The sequence below is a fragment of the Octodon degus genome, unplaced genomic scaffold (assembly GCF_000260255.1).
Source record: "Octodon degus isolate 3935 unplaced genomic scaffold, OctDeg1.0 scaffold00132, whole genome shotgun sequence".
Lineage (NCBI taxonomy): Eukaryota > Metazoa > Chordata > Mammalia > Rodentia > Octodontidae > Octodon > Octodon degus.
The window spans coordinates 4782590-4800347 of NW_004524708.1; the positions used below are offsets into that span (position 1 = coordinate 4782590).

General features: G+C 42.1%; 1 pseudogene; it reads right to left on the minus strand.

The window, feature by feature from the left end:
- Nucleotides 1–11378: 11378 nt before the first annotated feature.
- On the minus strand, nucleotides 11379–11561 carry LOC101571129 (annotated as a pseudogene).
- Between the last annotated feature and the right edge of the window lie 6197 nt (nucleotides 11562–17758).

A 17758-nucleotide genomic window follows, 5' to 3' on the forward strand; every position in this document is an offset into this window, starting at 1 on the left:
AGAGAGAGAGAGAGAGAGAGAGAGAGAGAGAGAGAGAGAGAGAGCCAGCCTCCAGCCAGTTGGACAGCACCCACTGACACTGCAGGCACACCTTCCCCACTGATTCCATCTTTCATTCACTTGACACTCAAAAACAACCATCACAATGAGATACTTTTGCTTTTTGTCTTTCCATACATAGTCTTTAAAATAGGTACTTTGCCATTACAGTGCTTCACAATTCAGACCAGCCACATTGTGAGCATGTACCTCTTCCTCTACTAAATCCAACTGTGGAAACTTCTTCACCTCTGTAGAGACTGGCATCTCGAAGACCCCAACATTTCTGGGGTCCTGCTAGTTCTTGTGATCATTAATTTTATACATCTTGATGACTGAACAGCAGAATTGTCAGATATTTATTCAAACATTTCAGGTGTTTAGGAAGATGCTTTTAGGGGCAATTGTCATTTTCAAGTTGATAGATTCAACATGTGCAAAAGCATCACCAAACTACCTTGGGACACAATAGAACAAAAGGCTCAATATCAAGAAATTCTCCCTTTCTCTCACTGTCTGTGAACTGGGCCATAAGTATTTCTACATCAGACTTTCACTCCAACTAGAATTTGTACCGTCAGATTTATTCATTTTTCAGGATTCAGACTTAGACTGGAGTTATGTCACTGGCCCTCCTGGATCTCTGGCTTGCAGACTACACCTCTTGGGACTTCTTAGCCTCTTCAGTTATTTGATCCAATTCCTATAATTTGCCTCTGTGGCACCCAGATGAAAACCATTGCCCACAGAATGAGCTTGGGGAGCTGCAGTACTGAAACCTGCCCATGAGGATACCGGATGGGAGATTCGATCTCCATTGTCCAGGGGCAGCATTCAGAGATACTAGGGGTCAGAACCCAGAAAGGGATTAGTAGTCAGTATGGAATGTAATCTAAGTAAGGAAAAGGTGGCATCAAGAACCACTGACAGAAGAAAGGAACCAGAAAGCCCCAAATTGGAAATCAGAAGAACTGTGGCAGAAATGAATCTGAAAAGTGACAGGAAGATGTCTGGCTCATGAAAGTTGAGCAACTTAACTTCTGTGGCTGTGGGAGAGCTTTGTAGTTGGCTAAACTAGGTTGGACTGAGCATGTTAGAAGGTTACTGCCTGCCATAGTATCTTTGTCACAGAGGCATTTCCTTCAACATTTAACTTTGGATGGCTACTGTCTGCCTTCAGCCTTCTCTTTCCCTCTAGTGATCCTCATATAAAGTACATAAGATTATGGAGGTCAGCTCCTGGGCTATGCCACACTTTCCTGCACTGTGATGTCCAGAATCCCAGAAGAACCTTCATATTTTATCTTCTGTCTATCTTCTCAGCATCCTTATACATTTTCCTGGTCCTCACAATGCATGTGACATTTTATGCTCTTTACACTAGAAGGCTTTCTCTCTCATCTGTGTCTCTGTACTGGCTGTCTTCTTGCCTGGAAGTCACCACTCTTCCCATCCACTTAATCTTTTTATTTCACTTCTAATAAACAGCATAGTCATCTCCTTTTCTAAGAATCTTCCTTGCTACTTTCTCTTATCTCCATTCCAAGCTGAGTTAGATAGTGACATCTTATATTCTCAAAATTATATTCAGCATCTTTGTCATAGCACTTATCTTACTACATTTTAATGAATTATTTACGTGTTTGCCTCCTTGTCAGATCACAAGGTACTTAAAGGCATTTGTATATTCTCAGGACACATTGCTAGGTTGGGCCTGAGTGGGCTTCAGAAAGATTAAGGCAGTGACCAGTCCATGGTCTACACAGCTTCTCTAGAAACTGTCGGAGGGGACTGGGGCCCAAACTGTATTTGCCTACTCTGACCTTCTTGGTTCAGACTGACTCCTGAATGACTGCATGGCTGAGTCACCTTAGGCTGGGACCTACCATCCTGGGGAGAGCAACTTACTAGTGTGTGTGTGCAGGAAAAGGCAGTGCAGCCAGAGATGTTCATTGGGCTGCCTCCGATAGAAAAGCAGAAGAAACAATTAAATTACAGTGAATAAGTAAATTATAGCATGTCACTGAGTTTGAGTTGAAGCAGTCTTAAAAACCATGATTATGAAGTCAATGGAATGACCTGAAAAAGGAAAGAGTCAGCACTTTTATTCATTCCTAAGATAAAAACCCAATTTTGTTTAACATTCTTCCCCTATGTCTTCATTCTTTAATTCAACAAATATTTATTGAAAACCCACAATACACATGGATCTGTTCATTACCAAGAGGTCCAGATTTTAGTAAAGATTCTAGGGGAAATGGGAGAAGGCCTATATTACTCATTAAATGACATATAATTTAGGATATCTTAATTCATTATTTTTCCCCTTAAAAATTTCTTTTAAATACTCTTAAAACCTTTTCTTTTCTTGCTAGACTAAACTCATGCTGTTAATCAGCTTTTTGCTACTGTGACAAAATACCTGAGACAATAAACTTACAAGGAGAAAAGGTTTATTCTGGCTCACCTACTCTTTTCTGACTTTCAGTCCATGGTGCTTAGCTCTGTTGATTTGGACCTGTAATGTGGCAGTGCATCATGGCAGGAGTATATGACAGAAGTCAGCTCGCCTCATGTTCTCTGAGAATCAGAGAGAAGAAATGGCTACAATTCCAGTATCCCCTGGAAGCCATGCCCCAAATGATCCAACTTCCTCTCACTGTGTGGCATCTCTTAAAGGTCCTGCCACCTCCTTATAGCACCACGGGCTGGAGACAAGTCTTCCACACACAGGCCCTTGGGATGCCTTCAAGATCCCAGCAACAGTGCTCATTTTACTCCCTGCCCACCTTTGCACCTTTTCAGACCCGCTGTCCTAAGTGGGCCAGTTGAGCAATTTGTCTGCCATGCTCAAGTCTCTCCAGCCTTGTGTTCTCATGCTCATCTCTTCTCTCCATAAACACAGGGCAACTTTACAGTTATTTTTCTTAGAAGAGAGTGGGGGATTTGTATGTAACAAGTAACATGTTCTTGCCACAGTGAATGCTCTTTCCTGTCACAGAGGTGGCGGTTGGGCAAGACGTGTAGCTGGCGGTGCTGGAGCTTGGAAGCTGACCTGCTGTACACTCAGTGTGGTGCTGTGACCACAGTGAACTTCGGAGGCCATGCTGCTGCCATTAGGGCAGGCGAAGTGTTTCTTGTGAGCCTTCAGGAGCTCCTGAAGCCATGTTATTGTTGCCTTTGAGGGGGCTTTTATGGAACCTATGCCATGGCTGTTTTCTCCCTGCCAGCTGGGAGAAAGTTGCTGGAAGAAAAGGGAACAGCAAGGGAGCAAGCAAGAGAGAAAGAGGCACCTGGCCTAGTTCTAGGTATGGCCCAACGCTACTTAAATAATTCATATATTTAAAATAACAAAATAAATATTTTATGGGTCTTTAAATTTCAGCAACAAGCTGCACTCTTGAAACCCACAGATTAAAAGCTAGATTTTAGTTAGATATATGGTTGCACAATAAACTGTTGCTATTAATGGGTGTACATAATTCAGATCCAAAGAGTTTTGCATGCAGGGTCTTAGAAATGAAGCAGAAAGGCCCATGCTTGCTCTTAGGGGGTACCAAGAAGGAGGGGGCCTCTCCCCTTCTCTCATGAGGCTCCTTAAACAATGATGTCTTGGTTAAAAAAGGGTGGGACACTTGTTCCTGCACATCGTTGTTTCTGTGAGGGAAAACCAGGGCTCGTGCCTGTCTTGGGTGCACCTGGAAAGTTGTGTTAATAAAGTTTGGTGGTGGGGGATGGGTAGTTACAGAGCAGAACAATAGGGTTGGTGGGAGTTGCATAATTTTTCTGTTTGTTTCTACCTCCCCAGAGGGTTTTGGAGATAATGTAAAGCACTGGCAGCAGCAATGTGACTAGAATATTGCCATCCAAGAGTTGCTTATTCTCATTCTGTCTGTTTAAAAATATAATGCCTATTGATTCTTTTCTGTACAATTATAGAGGTAATGTATGACCATTATATAAAATTTGGAAAATATGGAAAAGTGTAGAGGGAAAGAAAAAGCATCCATAATTGATCACACAATAATAACCGCTGCCATTACTTTGCAGGAGAGAGATAAGCCCTAATTTCTATGCTTGAGTCTTTTTCCCTTCCCTTTGTTCTGTGATTAGCTCTCCTCCGGTTCCTTTGTTTCCCAGGTTAAGAAAGTTCTGAAGGAGGGTGCGCTCTTCTGCCACTTTTGCATTTCCTTCATCTGTGCCGCAGTCTCAGTTTTGGAATTAATTACAAAGATTTCTCTTCCTTTATCAAAGACAAGTTAAAATGTTCCCTACTTGAGGTTTCTACACAATGATCCTGAGGGACTACTGGATTAGATTCAGTAGTGCTTCTCACCCCTGACATGCATACTGCAGGTCAGACATCTCCTCAGTATAAGGAGCTTCTCTGTGGCCTGTAAGATGCTTGCCAGCATCTCCACCCTCCACCATGCGGTAGTGATAGCAGAAGTGCCCCTTGTGTCCCACATAAGAGGGGCTAAAGTGCCCCTAGTTGAGCATCACAGCTTTAAAAATTAAAACTCATGAACAATAGAGTTTTGCACTATTATTTGTTCATACTTTAGTACATAAAATATCATGAAGATAAACATTTTTCAGCTATAATGGCACATGCTTCTAACCCTACCACTTGGGAATCTGAGGCTGGAGGGTCACGTTTAAGTCCAGCCTGCACTTCATAGTAAGATCATGTCTCAATTATCAGCCACACATTGCCATCTGCTGATACCTGCGAGCCTGTCTGTAGTATTTTGAGACAAAATACTGCCTGCTTCTTCTCTGCCTTCCAGATTTCATAAGAATGACTCACAGTAGCCAGATCTAATCAAAGACCTGCTGGCAAGGACAGCTTGGAAAATGTAGTTTTTAAGCTTCTAGCTTGGCAGTACTGTGAGCTACTATGTCCAGACTTGGGACTGAGACAATTGAGAAGGTATTGTGATGCAGCAGGGGATCACTTATTGTATTCTTTAATAGTTTTAGACTTGAGAAGGGGACCTTCTCAGTGACATTATATATTGATGAAATAACTTCAAGATTCTTTGAGTTAACTGATTTCTACGTCTTAAAGACTAAAAAGTGAAGCCTGCACAATGTGTGAGGTGAAGTTTCCTGTTGACAGGAAACAAACCTCCTCTGCACAGAAATATCTAGGAGCTTAGGATGGTGCTGAATAGAAAACTTCATATCCTATGCATATCCGTTTGGTTCTGTATCATGAGGTTCTCCCTTCGTATCCTTTATTCCCAATATTCAAGTATCATGTTTGAAAAATAAACTTAATAAACTTCAAAATGTATTACTGCTAGTAACAATATTCTAAAAGCGTTTTGCTGCATATCTTTCAAAACGTCATTTCAAAGGCTTTACATTATTTAGCCATGTGGATTTAACATTCATGCATAAACCTATGTCTTTGTCTTTAGTTAATTCTTCAGGATAGGTTTCTGGAATTGGGTTACTCATCCAAAACTGAGAATTAATTGGTTTACCAAATGTTTGTGTTGATTAACCAGGGACAGATGAGACTTTTCACTCTCTGCTACTTTGTGAAATTCAGATCAAACTGCTTATTTTAAAACCATAAAAAAACAAAGCAACTTTGTCTCTTTTTTATAGGCCAGGGTGATTCTGCTGTTGCATAGTTTTGCATTTCTTTGGTTTTACTAATGAGGCTGAATTCTGTGCTTTTAGTTAAAACCTGAACATCTTTAAAAGTTGTATAGATAATATAAGCTTAAGGTATAAAACTAAAAATAAACACAATGACATATGGTAAAAAAACAAGACTGTTTTCTTCTGTTCTAGCCAATCAGTTACCTCTCATGCTCAGAAATAGTTACCTATTTTTAGTGTATATTCTGGAGATGTTGCACATATATGTAAAATAAAATATGTAAGTGCTCATATAACATATATACACAATAAATTCATAATTTTTAGAAAGATAATATACTATGCATGCCATTATGAGACTTTAAAAAATCAATTTAAATTACAGAACCTTTCATGTATTATCACAAAGTGATATTTGCCTGTTAAACATACACTGTTCTATTTAACCAGCCCATGATTAATGGTTATATGTAGTTATTTTTGGTTGTTACCAATCATACTGTCATCAGTAACTTTATATGCATTAATTTAAAAACCATACATGTATGTTTCTAGGCTAAATTCCTAGAATTAGAAGTGCTTAGGTGTAGCTGCTGTTATGGTTCTAGTCACGAATGTCCCACAAAGTCTCATGTGTTTAAGCCGGGACTTTCAGAAGGTGATTGTATCATGGGGAGTGCGGGGGTCTGTGCTCATCAGTGAACTGATCAGCAGCTTCCTCTGCTTCCTTTGGTGGCGGCCGCATCCCGCGGGCTCTGACCACATCTCATGAGAGCCAGACTGTTTCATGACCAAGGCCCTACCAGGGCTTTTCACCAGTGTGAAGGACCCCTGGAGCCTCCACCCCATCCTCGGTTGCTTGGTGTGAATTCCACTGCTGTGGATTTCTGTAGAACTTGCTCCTCTCCCACTCTGCAGCCCTGCAAGCACCCTTCCCACACTCTGCCCCAGCTAGGTCTGCTTAGGGCAGCCTGGTCAATTGCAGGTTTAAGAGTGAAATAAATGGTGGCTGTTGGTGTTTCTTATTTGTTTGTTTTTAATATTTCCAACCCTTTTATCATTTGGCACCTCTATATCAACTTGTACTTTTGTGTCCCAAAAGCAAGGAAAGAGAGGCAAATATTTTACATCAGCTTTTAAGATATTTCTATCAAAAAGCAACACATTATTTCTGCTTACATCTCACTGGACAGAGCAAGTCATGTGGCTGTACCATCTTTAAAGAGGCTACAATATGTGATGAATCCCCCACACAGGAGGAGACCAGAAATCTTAGTATGCAGCATGAACGTCCACAGAGTTTGGATTTTCTTATAACATCTATGAATGAACCACTATATTTTGAAAGGAAGAAAATTCCAATTTCATTGTCTTTGGCAGTGCTAAGGATCAAACCCAGGGCCTTCCACATGCTAGGGAAGCATTCTACCACTGAGATACACTCCATTTGTTCTTTGGGTATCAAAGTTCTTTCTCACACTGATTATGAAACAGTCTAATTTCTCTGTGTTTATTGACTCTAATAAATTTATTATCTTCTATTTCAGTTTTTTAGGAGGCGTTTTGCTTTTGTGGCTTGCACTATGTAATTCAGGCTGGCCTTCATTTCACCATGCAGCCCAAGCTGGCCTTGAACTCACAGTGATCCTCCTGGCTCAACCTCCCTCATGCTGGAATTACAGGAAGGTGTTACCATGCCCAGGTAGTTCCAGTTTTTAAAGAGTCTTTGTATATGTTGTTTTGAGATGTGATCTTACTATGTTGGCCTTACTGGCCCTGAACTTCAGAGTTCAAGTTCTCAAGTGTTGTGGCCTATAACCACATACCACTATGTCTGCTTTTTAATACTTTTTACATCTCCTATTATTTAAAAATAATTTTCAAGCTTTAAAAAAGCTATAGTAGATTCCATCCTGCTCTATTCTAATTAATTTCTATTTTTTTTCCTCATTGAAAAGGACATAGTAGATAAGGATAGTAATACCTGACATGGTGGTGCATGCCCACAATGCCAGAACTTGGGAGGCTGAGGCAAGAGAACTGCCACAAGTTCAGGCAAGCCTGGGCTTCAAGTTAGCCTGATCTGCACAGTAAGACTTTGTCTCAAAAATAACAACAGACAAGTAATAATTACGGTCTGATCATCATTAAGAGTTCATGGCATAGTAAGCAGTTAAGAACAACAAAAGTTTCTAATTACTTGCATTGCTTGAGTTCATTAAGAAGACATATGTCATGGTGGTGCAATGAATGCCTTCCTTGAGCTGCAAAGGTAGCAGTCCTGTGTAGCACCACTTGCTGGTTCCCTTTCCTCCAGGAGGAATAGACTTGCTTCCATTCAAAAAAAAAAAAAAAGTCAAACGTTGTGGTGCCCACTTGTAATCCCAGCCCTCGGGAGACAAAGGGAAGATGGTTGCCACGAGTTTGAGGCCATCCTGTGCTACCTAGGGAGATCAGGGCCAATAGTGGCTGCTTTGAAGCCACTACGTTGTGAATTTGCATTACACAGCACATGCAATCATCAAACGTAATCAATTACTGTAAAATTGTGAAGTCATAGTCATGTGACCCCATAAAAGACACTTAACCAAATCAAATGTCCATTATTTATCAAGGACTCTTAGTGATGAGAAGAGTCCTTCAGTCTGGTCACTAATCTCCATCTAGAATTATCCAACAACACTATACAAGCCACAGACCACTATAGACATCCACTCACATCAACATCTGCAGGGGAAAACCCACCAATCTTAAATGATAGTATTCTGGAAGTCTAAGCTAATATACCAAAATATGAAATTTAAATGATTGGTAGTATCATGAAGGAGATAAAATACACAATATTCACAGATTATATGGTTGTCTACCTTAAAAAACTTAAGAAATTATTATACTATGGAAAAGGATAAGTGTCACATTTTGTTTTCTTTTGGTAGGGATTGAACTCAAGACAATGTGCTTGCCAGGCAGGTGCTTATTCAACTGAGCTGTCTCCCCAGCCCCTGTTTTGTCTTTAAATGCACTCATACACTTATCAAAAATTGGCATGTGACTTTCCACTGTCACAACCATCTCTAGGTCACTGCATTAGATTCCAAATGAACCAGACAAACGTTTGGCATTACTGTTCATAAGAATCAGCTGAGGTTGCTGGGTGGCATAGCAGAGCACCTAGCGGCTCAGACTCTGAAGCTACATAGCCTGGACTCAGACACTAGCTCCTGCCCACTGCACTCCATGGCTGTAGGCAAGACATCAAAACTTTTAGGCTTCAGTTTCCTCAAATGGTAGTGTACTAATCATACCTTACTTATATTGTTATGATAAAAATTAAATACTTTTATACATGTGCTGTTCTAAAAGTAGTAACAGCTACTAACAATAATTAGCATTACTATTAGTCATTAATATTGGTCAGGGTTGCCCAGAAAAACAGAACTACTAGGAAGTATTATATATAAAAACCTGAATTATGGAGAAAAGGCAGGTAGGATTACAGTGAATGAGAAATTCCACCCCTGAAGCAAGAGAGACCTAGGAAAGCCAATGCTATAATTTGATCTGAGTTCAAAGGCTTGAGAACCAGGGTAGCTGATAGTATAAATACTAATCTGAAAGGCAGGGAGAGATGGTATGAGATGTCCCAGCCTAACAGTGAGACTCCCAGGGGTGAATTTCTTCTATCTCTGACTTTTGTTCTATTCAAGACTTAAATAGATTGAATGATACCCACACTGCGGAGCACAATCTACATAACCGAATCCACAGATTGAAATCTTTCTCTCATTCAGAAATGCTCTCTCAGGCATACGCAGGAATAGTATTTATTGTGAGTACCCTATGGTCCTGTCAGAATAGACACACACAAGTAACCATTCTAGCCATTGTTATTCAAATAAATTATTAAGCTACCATTCTTGTATGACTCAAGGAAGAAGTGAGTACTTAATTCTTTTTGATAGCAGACACCAATGACTCCACAATTAAAATAAATATGGATATGCAAATATCTAATAAAATTTAAAAATATATACAACTTATTATGATAGTTTTCCATCACCATTATATAAATACCTGAGATAAATAAGCCTATAAAGAGAAAGAGATTACTCTGGGAAGGCTGGGAAGTACAAAGAGAGGAAGATGCCAGACCCGCAATCTCCTTTACAAACATCCCCTCAGTGACCTAAGACCTCGCACCCTCTCAGCAGGCTTCACCCCTTTGAGAGCTACACTGGGGACCACGTCTTAACACATGAGCCTTTGTGGTCATTCTGATCCAAATGAGCTCCAGTATTAGTTATCTTTCACACTGCTGGACACAACACCCAACACCCACACTTTAAGGAGAGATTTAATTTGGCTCATGGCTCAGGGTCTATGGTCAGTGGGCTTCAAGGCAGAAACATCACGGTAGAAGGGCATTTCAGAGGAGGGCTGCTCACCTAGCAGCCAGAAAGCAGAGAGGGGATGCAGAGCCAGAGAAAGTGATAGGTCCCCCACACCACCTCCTCAAAGCAGGCCCATTTCTTCACAACCCGGTTAGCTATGAACTGATCGGGGGAACTGATTGTTGAGGTTCTGTGTCTCAACCCAGAGTCACAGAATTCCTGTGAGGGAAGGAGGCAGATGTGGAGGAGGAGGCTGGGGAGGAACTGATTTGGACCACACAGAGGATTCCGGTTGCCTGTGACATTCTTGCTGCTTGATCAGGCAGTTTCAGCCTTAAAAAAGATCACACTTGAAAATTCACTCTGAAGTCAGCCCTGCATGTACTCCCCAAACTCAGCGTCGGGCAGCAGGATATGGTTTTTAAGAATATTTAGGCTGCAAAGAATACATCCATAAATGAATAAATGAATAAACATAAAGCACAGAGATAGAACATTTGCCAGAGGGAACTCCTGAGAGCCATGTCCTCATCTCCTCTCTAACCTTCAAGGACAAAACCTCCCACATGCCAGTGCTGAGCTAAGTGACAGTCTTGAGAGCCTGCAACCACTTGGCCTAGTAACACGTGTGATGTTTAGCTGGGTGTGGTGGTGCAGACTTGTAATCCTGCTGACTTGGGAGGCCAAGATCTCAAGTTTGAGGCTACTCTGGGCAATGCAGCAGGACCCTGTCTCAAAAATAAAATGAAAAAGGCTAGGGACATAGCTCAGAGGCAGAATACCTCTAGGTTTCTAGGTTTTATTGCCAGTACCATATAAGGAGAGAGAGAAAACCTTAGAAATTACTTAGCTGAGACCTGGAGAGAGTTATTTAGCCTGTCTGTGCCTCAGTTTCCTCAACAGATTGGAGAAAAATAGCTCCTACATCTGGGAATATGAGTTGGTTTTATTTTTTTATGTTTATTTTTGTTAGACAGATATTTATTGAATATCAGAATCCGAGTGAGTGCCTAGACCCAGTGCCCCTACCCTCTGTGGAGAATCCATGGTGTGGATTCTGAGTCTGTGTGCATACTCAGAAAAACCTCCTTCTGGAGGGTTTTCCGGGAAGGTAGGTGAAGCTCTGAGGACAGCTGCTACATACAAAGGATCTGCTGGGACGCACAAAACAGTCCAGAGTGGGATGGCGCATCTCACAGGTGCATTTATTCATGCTGCAGAGTAAACACTGCTCATGTAGGTGTACAGTGACATTCTGTACTCCCATCTAACACAACTTGCTTAAATTTACAGGCCGACTGATGCTTCATCTCATGTGTACTTGAGAGCTGGTTAATTGTGACCCTGAGCAGGCGCAGGACTTGAACCTTTTAAGGCTTTGTTTCTTTTATCAGCACTTCTGATTGTATAAATAATGAAGCCCATCAACCCCATTCTTATCCAAATCTCCTGGTAGACTTGAGTAGAGTAAGGATTCATGGGGACCCAGACGTTTTAAATTAAGCTTTGAAGCATCTCCACAGGATCAACTGCCTAGGCCTCTATGAGTTGGTTTTCAGTGAGCGTCTATCTGTCTGTCTGTCTGTCTGTCTGTCTGTCTGTCTGTCTGTCTGTCTGTCTGTCTGCCTGCCTGTCTGTCTGTCTGTCTGTCTGTCTGTCTGTCTGTCTGTCTATCTATCTATCTATCTATCTATCTATCTATCTATCTATCTATCATCTATCTATCTATCAGATTCCATCTTTGGTGAGAAAGAGAAGCAGAGAAGTGGGTGAAAGCAAAAAAATCCTTTATTGCCAGGAGTGTGAGGGTGGCTGAAAGAAGCCTGAGACCCTCCAGGTGGAGAAAGAAGTTGGAGTTTTTATGGAATTGGGCTGTAGGTGGAGGATTGGGGGAAGGTTGGCAAGTGCAAAAATAAAAAAAGAAAATTTCCGGTTAACCCAGGGAGAGCGAACGTATTCTTTCGCCATGCTGACTTGCTGCCATGACGACCTGGTAGACTGCTGCATGGGTCAGGACCCCTATCTATCTATCTATCTATCTATCTATCTATCTATCTATCTATCTATCCATCCATCCATCCATCTACCTACCTACCTACCTATCCACCTATCTACTTACCTATCACCTACCCTCTATCTATCACCTGTCTCTCATCTTACAACACCATCAGGCATAATGTAAGCACTTTTAGTGGCATTAGTTGTTATTATGCTATATGATGTTCCTGTCAGCAGTTATTATCTGTTTCCAGCTCCTCTTATTACCTATTGCCTGTAACCAGAATGTTTCTCATCCTTACCCATCTGTCCTTGTCAGCCCTACTGCAAGGCTACACGCGCTCTCAGAATCCTGCGGCTTCCTGACCTAATGCTCAGCATCCTCAGTTGATTCTCCCATCACTTTCCACCTCCACCAGCGCTTCCAAAGCATTGGTCTTCTCTAGTGATTTTTCTCTTATTTTATGAGTTTTCTTTTTCTAAATAGAAACAATTCTTTAATATAAAATTTAAAAAAATCTATATTTTTCTTGTAGATAATATTTATTTTATTATTTTTAAAAAGAATAAAAGATAGTTAAAACATTAGAAATAATATAGAATTTCACTAAACAAAATGATAGGAATTCAACAGTTGTTGTTATATTACTTATTGCTTTCTTCAAATTAGTTGTTCAGGTTACCAGATGAAAAATTGGCCAAAACAGCATTAAAAGTTTAAAAAGGAGAGGTAAAAAATTAATCATTAATTGCTCCTCTTAATAGCCCAGCAGAAATAATCAACAGTATAACTATCCAAGCTATCTTGTATATATACACATATATATACATATATATATATATATTTTTTTTTTCCCTTTCTTCTTTCTTTTCTCCTTTCTTTCATCCCAGTTGTTCCTTTCCTTTGAACAGTTTCTTTCCCTTTCATGTTATCTATTGTACCTTTTAGATTTTCTTTCTTCTTTCAGGTTCTTACACTAGGGAGACAATATGTTGTTTACACATGCAGGTCTGATTTATTTCACTTATGAGCAGGGTCTCTAGTTGCATCTATTTACCTTTAAAGACTCAAGTTTATCTTTCTTCATAGCTGAATAATATTCCATTGCATAAAAAGTACCACATCTTTTTTTATCCTTTCCTCAGTTGATGGGCATTTGGGTTTGAATTTTCTAATCTCACTTCTTGGGCTTGACATTCAAGAGTTTACATCATCCTTTACTGTGGAGACACACAGAGAAATGCACACATACTCAGACATGTATACACACATAGAGTTTGCTTGTGTCTTGCCTGGATGGTAACTTACCCTGTGGAACACCTGAGTAAAACTCAGACATCTGCTCTCTTCTGCAAAGGTCAGGGTTTTAGGGAAGAGGGTGCAGTTTTAGGGAGGAGAATTGGCTTCCACTTGTCGCTATTGGTAATTTTACCTTCTTTGCCCTGGTAACATCCTGCTCCCCTGCCTACAGAACAGGAACCAGCCTGGTGGAGGCCGCATGGAGGGTGACGGGAAGTGCCACAGCCCACTTCCTGCTCTCAGAAACCGACGTGCCAGACATGCCAGGAGCCACTGTTCTGACCAGTGTGTGAGGAAGACCTCCAGGAAAGGTTTCTTTCTGTCTGTCTGTCTGTCTGTCTGTCTGTCTGTCTGTCTGTCTTTCTTTCTTTCTTTTTTTTTTGTTGTTGTTTGTTTGTTTTAAAGTAGTACAAAGAGGACAGCTTTCCTTCTTGCCTCTGAACTCAGTGCCTCTAGATGAGGTGCTGAAACTGCTCTTTTGTCAACAGTGGCTCCAGGCACTGAGGGTAGAGAGCAAAGGCAGGAGCCCAGGGCTGCTGCAGGATGAAGGAGTTGTCTGACCTTTGGGCTCCTGTGTGTGACTTCCTGCCCCCTGCAGGTATGCTCTTCCCACCTTCTGCAGCCTGAGCTCTTCGATGGTTGTGGCTCAGTGTGACTGCTACTAAGTGTGGGGATTGTTCTCATACTTTGGGGGCTGGGACTCTGTAGTCCACCACTATGTACTTTTTAATTTTTATTTTTTTTCTGTGTTTCTCCATTGGCACAGAATTTCTATGCTAGATTATGAAAAGCTAGTCATAGACAGCGTATTGAGTTTCTAGTTCTAAGTTCCTTTCATACCCTTCTCCTTCCTGTCTGCATAAACAAACCTGCACCTGCTCTTCATTGCTCAGGTCAAGCCCAGGCACTCCAGAAAGCCTTCTTTTCTAACCTCAGGTGGGATTGCAACTCTCTTTCTGTGCACTATTATTTCTTTAGGAATGCTTTGCTTTTTGCCTGTATATCATCCTTTATTGGGCCAAATACTGATCTATCTATCTATCTATCTATCTATCTATCTATCTATCTATCATCTATAATCTATTTTTCATCTATCTAAGTTAATCTCTATGACAACTAGCTCACCCAGTGTTCTTACTGACATTTTACAGGTGGAGAGATTGAAGCATAGAAAGGCTAAGTGATTTCCCTGAATTGCGCAGCTAAATCATGGTAGAAGTTGTATTTGGTACTAGGTCTGTGTCACTCCAAAGCTATAGTCTTAACATCATGCTGTATATGGCACTAATCAATCAATGAACGTATGCACCCTCATGAGCCACTGGAAGGTGCGGATTGTGCTGAATCCACTCACAGTCACCTGGACTATTCCCAGTCCATGGCATATAGGTGACTCACAGAATAGGAATGCAGACCTCAGAAAGATTCTCTGTGAGTGTTTTGGGATCAGAACTTTTGGAAAGAAGGGAAGAGCACTTTGAAAACATTTTCTCAGATTCTGAGTTTTATCTATTTGCAGTACATCTGCCTAAAGGGCAATTATATTGACTATGTTTTCTTATTTTCTGTATTGCTGATGCTGTGATATCAGGGGCCTTTACCAACCCAGAGAAAGACTACCTCTCCTAGAGCTAACTAGTTCCTAGAGATAGTAACAGTTTACCCGTGGGCATTCCTTTCATATGCAAGACAAGCAAGCTCAAATTGATAGCCTTAACACCCTACCTAACTCATGTATAAACTAATATTTCCCTGTCCTGTATCATCCCATGGCAAGGTACCAGGCAACTAAAGACTACGCTTGTATCCCAAAGCCAGTGGACTTATTCAAACAAACCAGTCCTAAGGTGTCCTGCCTTGCTTTCTCCAGGAAAACCCCAGTGAAGACTGTGAGGTTGGCTTTTAGTCCTCTCTAAAATCTGCCCCATCTCCAGAGTCTAGAGCTGTCCTGTGGTTCAGGCATACAGGCCCTCCTACACATCACGCACCTCTTGGGACCTCTGGGTATACTAACCTTTTTCCTTCCAAGTCTTGCTCTCCTTTCCTCTTGTAGGTGCACTAGTCTGACCACCATGTCCACACTGGCATTCTCCTAGCACAGCACAAGGAAGAGAAGGGAACAGAGCAGGACAGGGCAGAAGGAGAGGTCCCTCGGTGGCGTGATCTCAGTGAAACTCTCAGCTGGCCCCACAGGGAGTTCTGAAGATGTATGAGCATTTGGAGCTCTGACCAGGTGAGGAAAGCAATTCAGGCTCAGCCTTTCTGACACCAGGCACATTGGATATAGGCTGTTTTGGAAGAGGGGGTGGCCCAGGCTAAGGGATTTACTTAAGCTGAGCTGCCACCTGAAGAGGGTGACAGTAAAAGACAGTGCTCCCAGCATGCAGAGGAGTAAGACCTTCATCCCTGAGGGGACATGGTGGTGTCTATGCCTCTGCCTCCTGACCTGTTCACTCTAGAACACGCTGCCCCACCCATGCTATTACCTGTACTGTATTTGAGCTGCTGGTCCTCTCTCTCTCAGATGGAGACTTGGAGCTGGCTCTGTAGAGCAGGTTTTCTTTATGCCCAGGAGGATGGTACCTCCCACACTGGGAGCTGAAGAACTCATTTGCTTATGTGTCTGCTACACGTTGGGACAATGCTAGGCTTGTTCTCTTCCTCTTCATGAGACAATGTTCTTTGGGGCAGCAGGATACTTGGCTCTAATGTCCGTCCAGCTTCTCAGAATCAGGTGCTCTTGAGTAGGACCTCCCCTTCTCACCCTAGAAACCTGTCCATGCTGCCTTCTCTCACCTCCACTGAGCAGGAGGCCCTGCCTCCATCTCTGCATGCATTTCCTTGACCCTGGCTCACGGAGATTGAGCACAGCTCACTGATCTCACACAGCCTCTGCTTCTCTACACAGCAGAGAAGAAAGTGCTGACCTCTGTCAAGGCACTCACTGGGTATGAGAGAAGGGACTGATGTTAGAGTGAATCCATTCTTCTCTGCATAGTCCATGCTTTTGCTTACAAGTTTCCTTCCTCTAGAGAAATTATATTCAGCTTGGATTACTCTCTTCCAGGGTGGCCTTCAAACTAAGCCTCAAGATTGAGGCCAGCAGCCACACTGTAGGGGGGAAGAACAAGTCTCTTCCTTGTAAGCTGTAGGGTTGGTGGGCTTGCCTGGGCCTCGGGGATGGCTCACAGAAGAATCAACCCAGACAGTCCACACAGTGGTGCATGAGGTCATCTGGGAGGCAAGAGGCAGCCAGCTCATGTCTCAAGGTGGAAAGGTGTGATCAGCAGCCCAGAGGAGACAGACCAGGGTGGAACCAGGGAACCAATCTGGGACAGCAAGGGCAGCTCCAGCAACTGGTTGTCCCTCTTGCTGGGGCCCATCTAGAATGCTGGTGGCAGAAGGAGTCACTGTTTTGCAGTGGGACAGCCTTTGCAGCAGGAGGAAAGGATAGTTGGGGGATAGGCAGCATTGTCCTCTGCCTTTGGCAATGACCTTCATGTTACTATGTCACCATCAAGACCCGGGAGAGGACTCTGTTCTGTGGAAGTTACTGGGCCAATGGTGCAGTGCTGAAGCTGAAACTCCAACGTTATCTGCTCTCAACAACCCCAAAGTGGGAGAGTGAGCACCCAAACTCCTGTGTTGGGGGAATCTATAGAATGTTTTCACTCTAGAGACTTCCAAACCTATGCTGAAGTAAACGATACAACAACCTTCACGCACACATTGCCATTTCAATAGCTACCTGCATGAGGCCAAAGCTGTTTCCTATCCACTCTCACATACTGGCTTCCAACATTTCATTTTGGATGCTTAGTGCATCTCCAAGTGATAAAATTTTTTAAAAATAAATAAGTGATAGTAATTCCTTAGTTTCATCAAATATTCAGTGAGTGTTCACATTTTTCCTGATTATCTTATAAATATGTGTCTTTGAATATTTTTTGAATCAGGATTCAAACAAGATTATTACGTGTTACTGCAGGCTCACACCCTAGCAGAGGTGGAATGTGGGGGAGTGAATGCTCATGCAGGAGGTACCAGAGAGGACCAGGCCTCCCAGATTTTTTTCTGTGGGGTCCATGGTGCTCTGAAGACTGGCTTTGGACACCCTGCAGAGTCAAGCTGAGCAAGTTAACCTCTCCACATTTCAGTTCCTCTTCTGCTTAACTCACAAGGTTTCTGGGAATATTCAATGTGTTGCTCAGCACAAAGGCCAACTATAGCAAGTCCTTAGTCGCTCTACATGTAATTGGGGTAAACACCAAGAAGGTGGCATGTAATTTAGATCTTTGAGCATGCAGCCTTGTTTAGGGAAAGAAGCAATGTGCATTTTCAGGCAGAGAAGACAACAGCTTTTCTTAACTGCAGATGACCCAGCACTTCCACTTCTGGCTGGGTAAATCCAAAG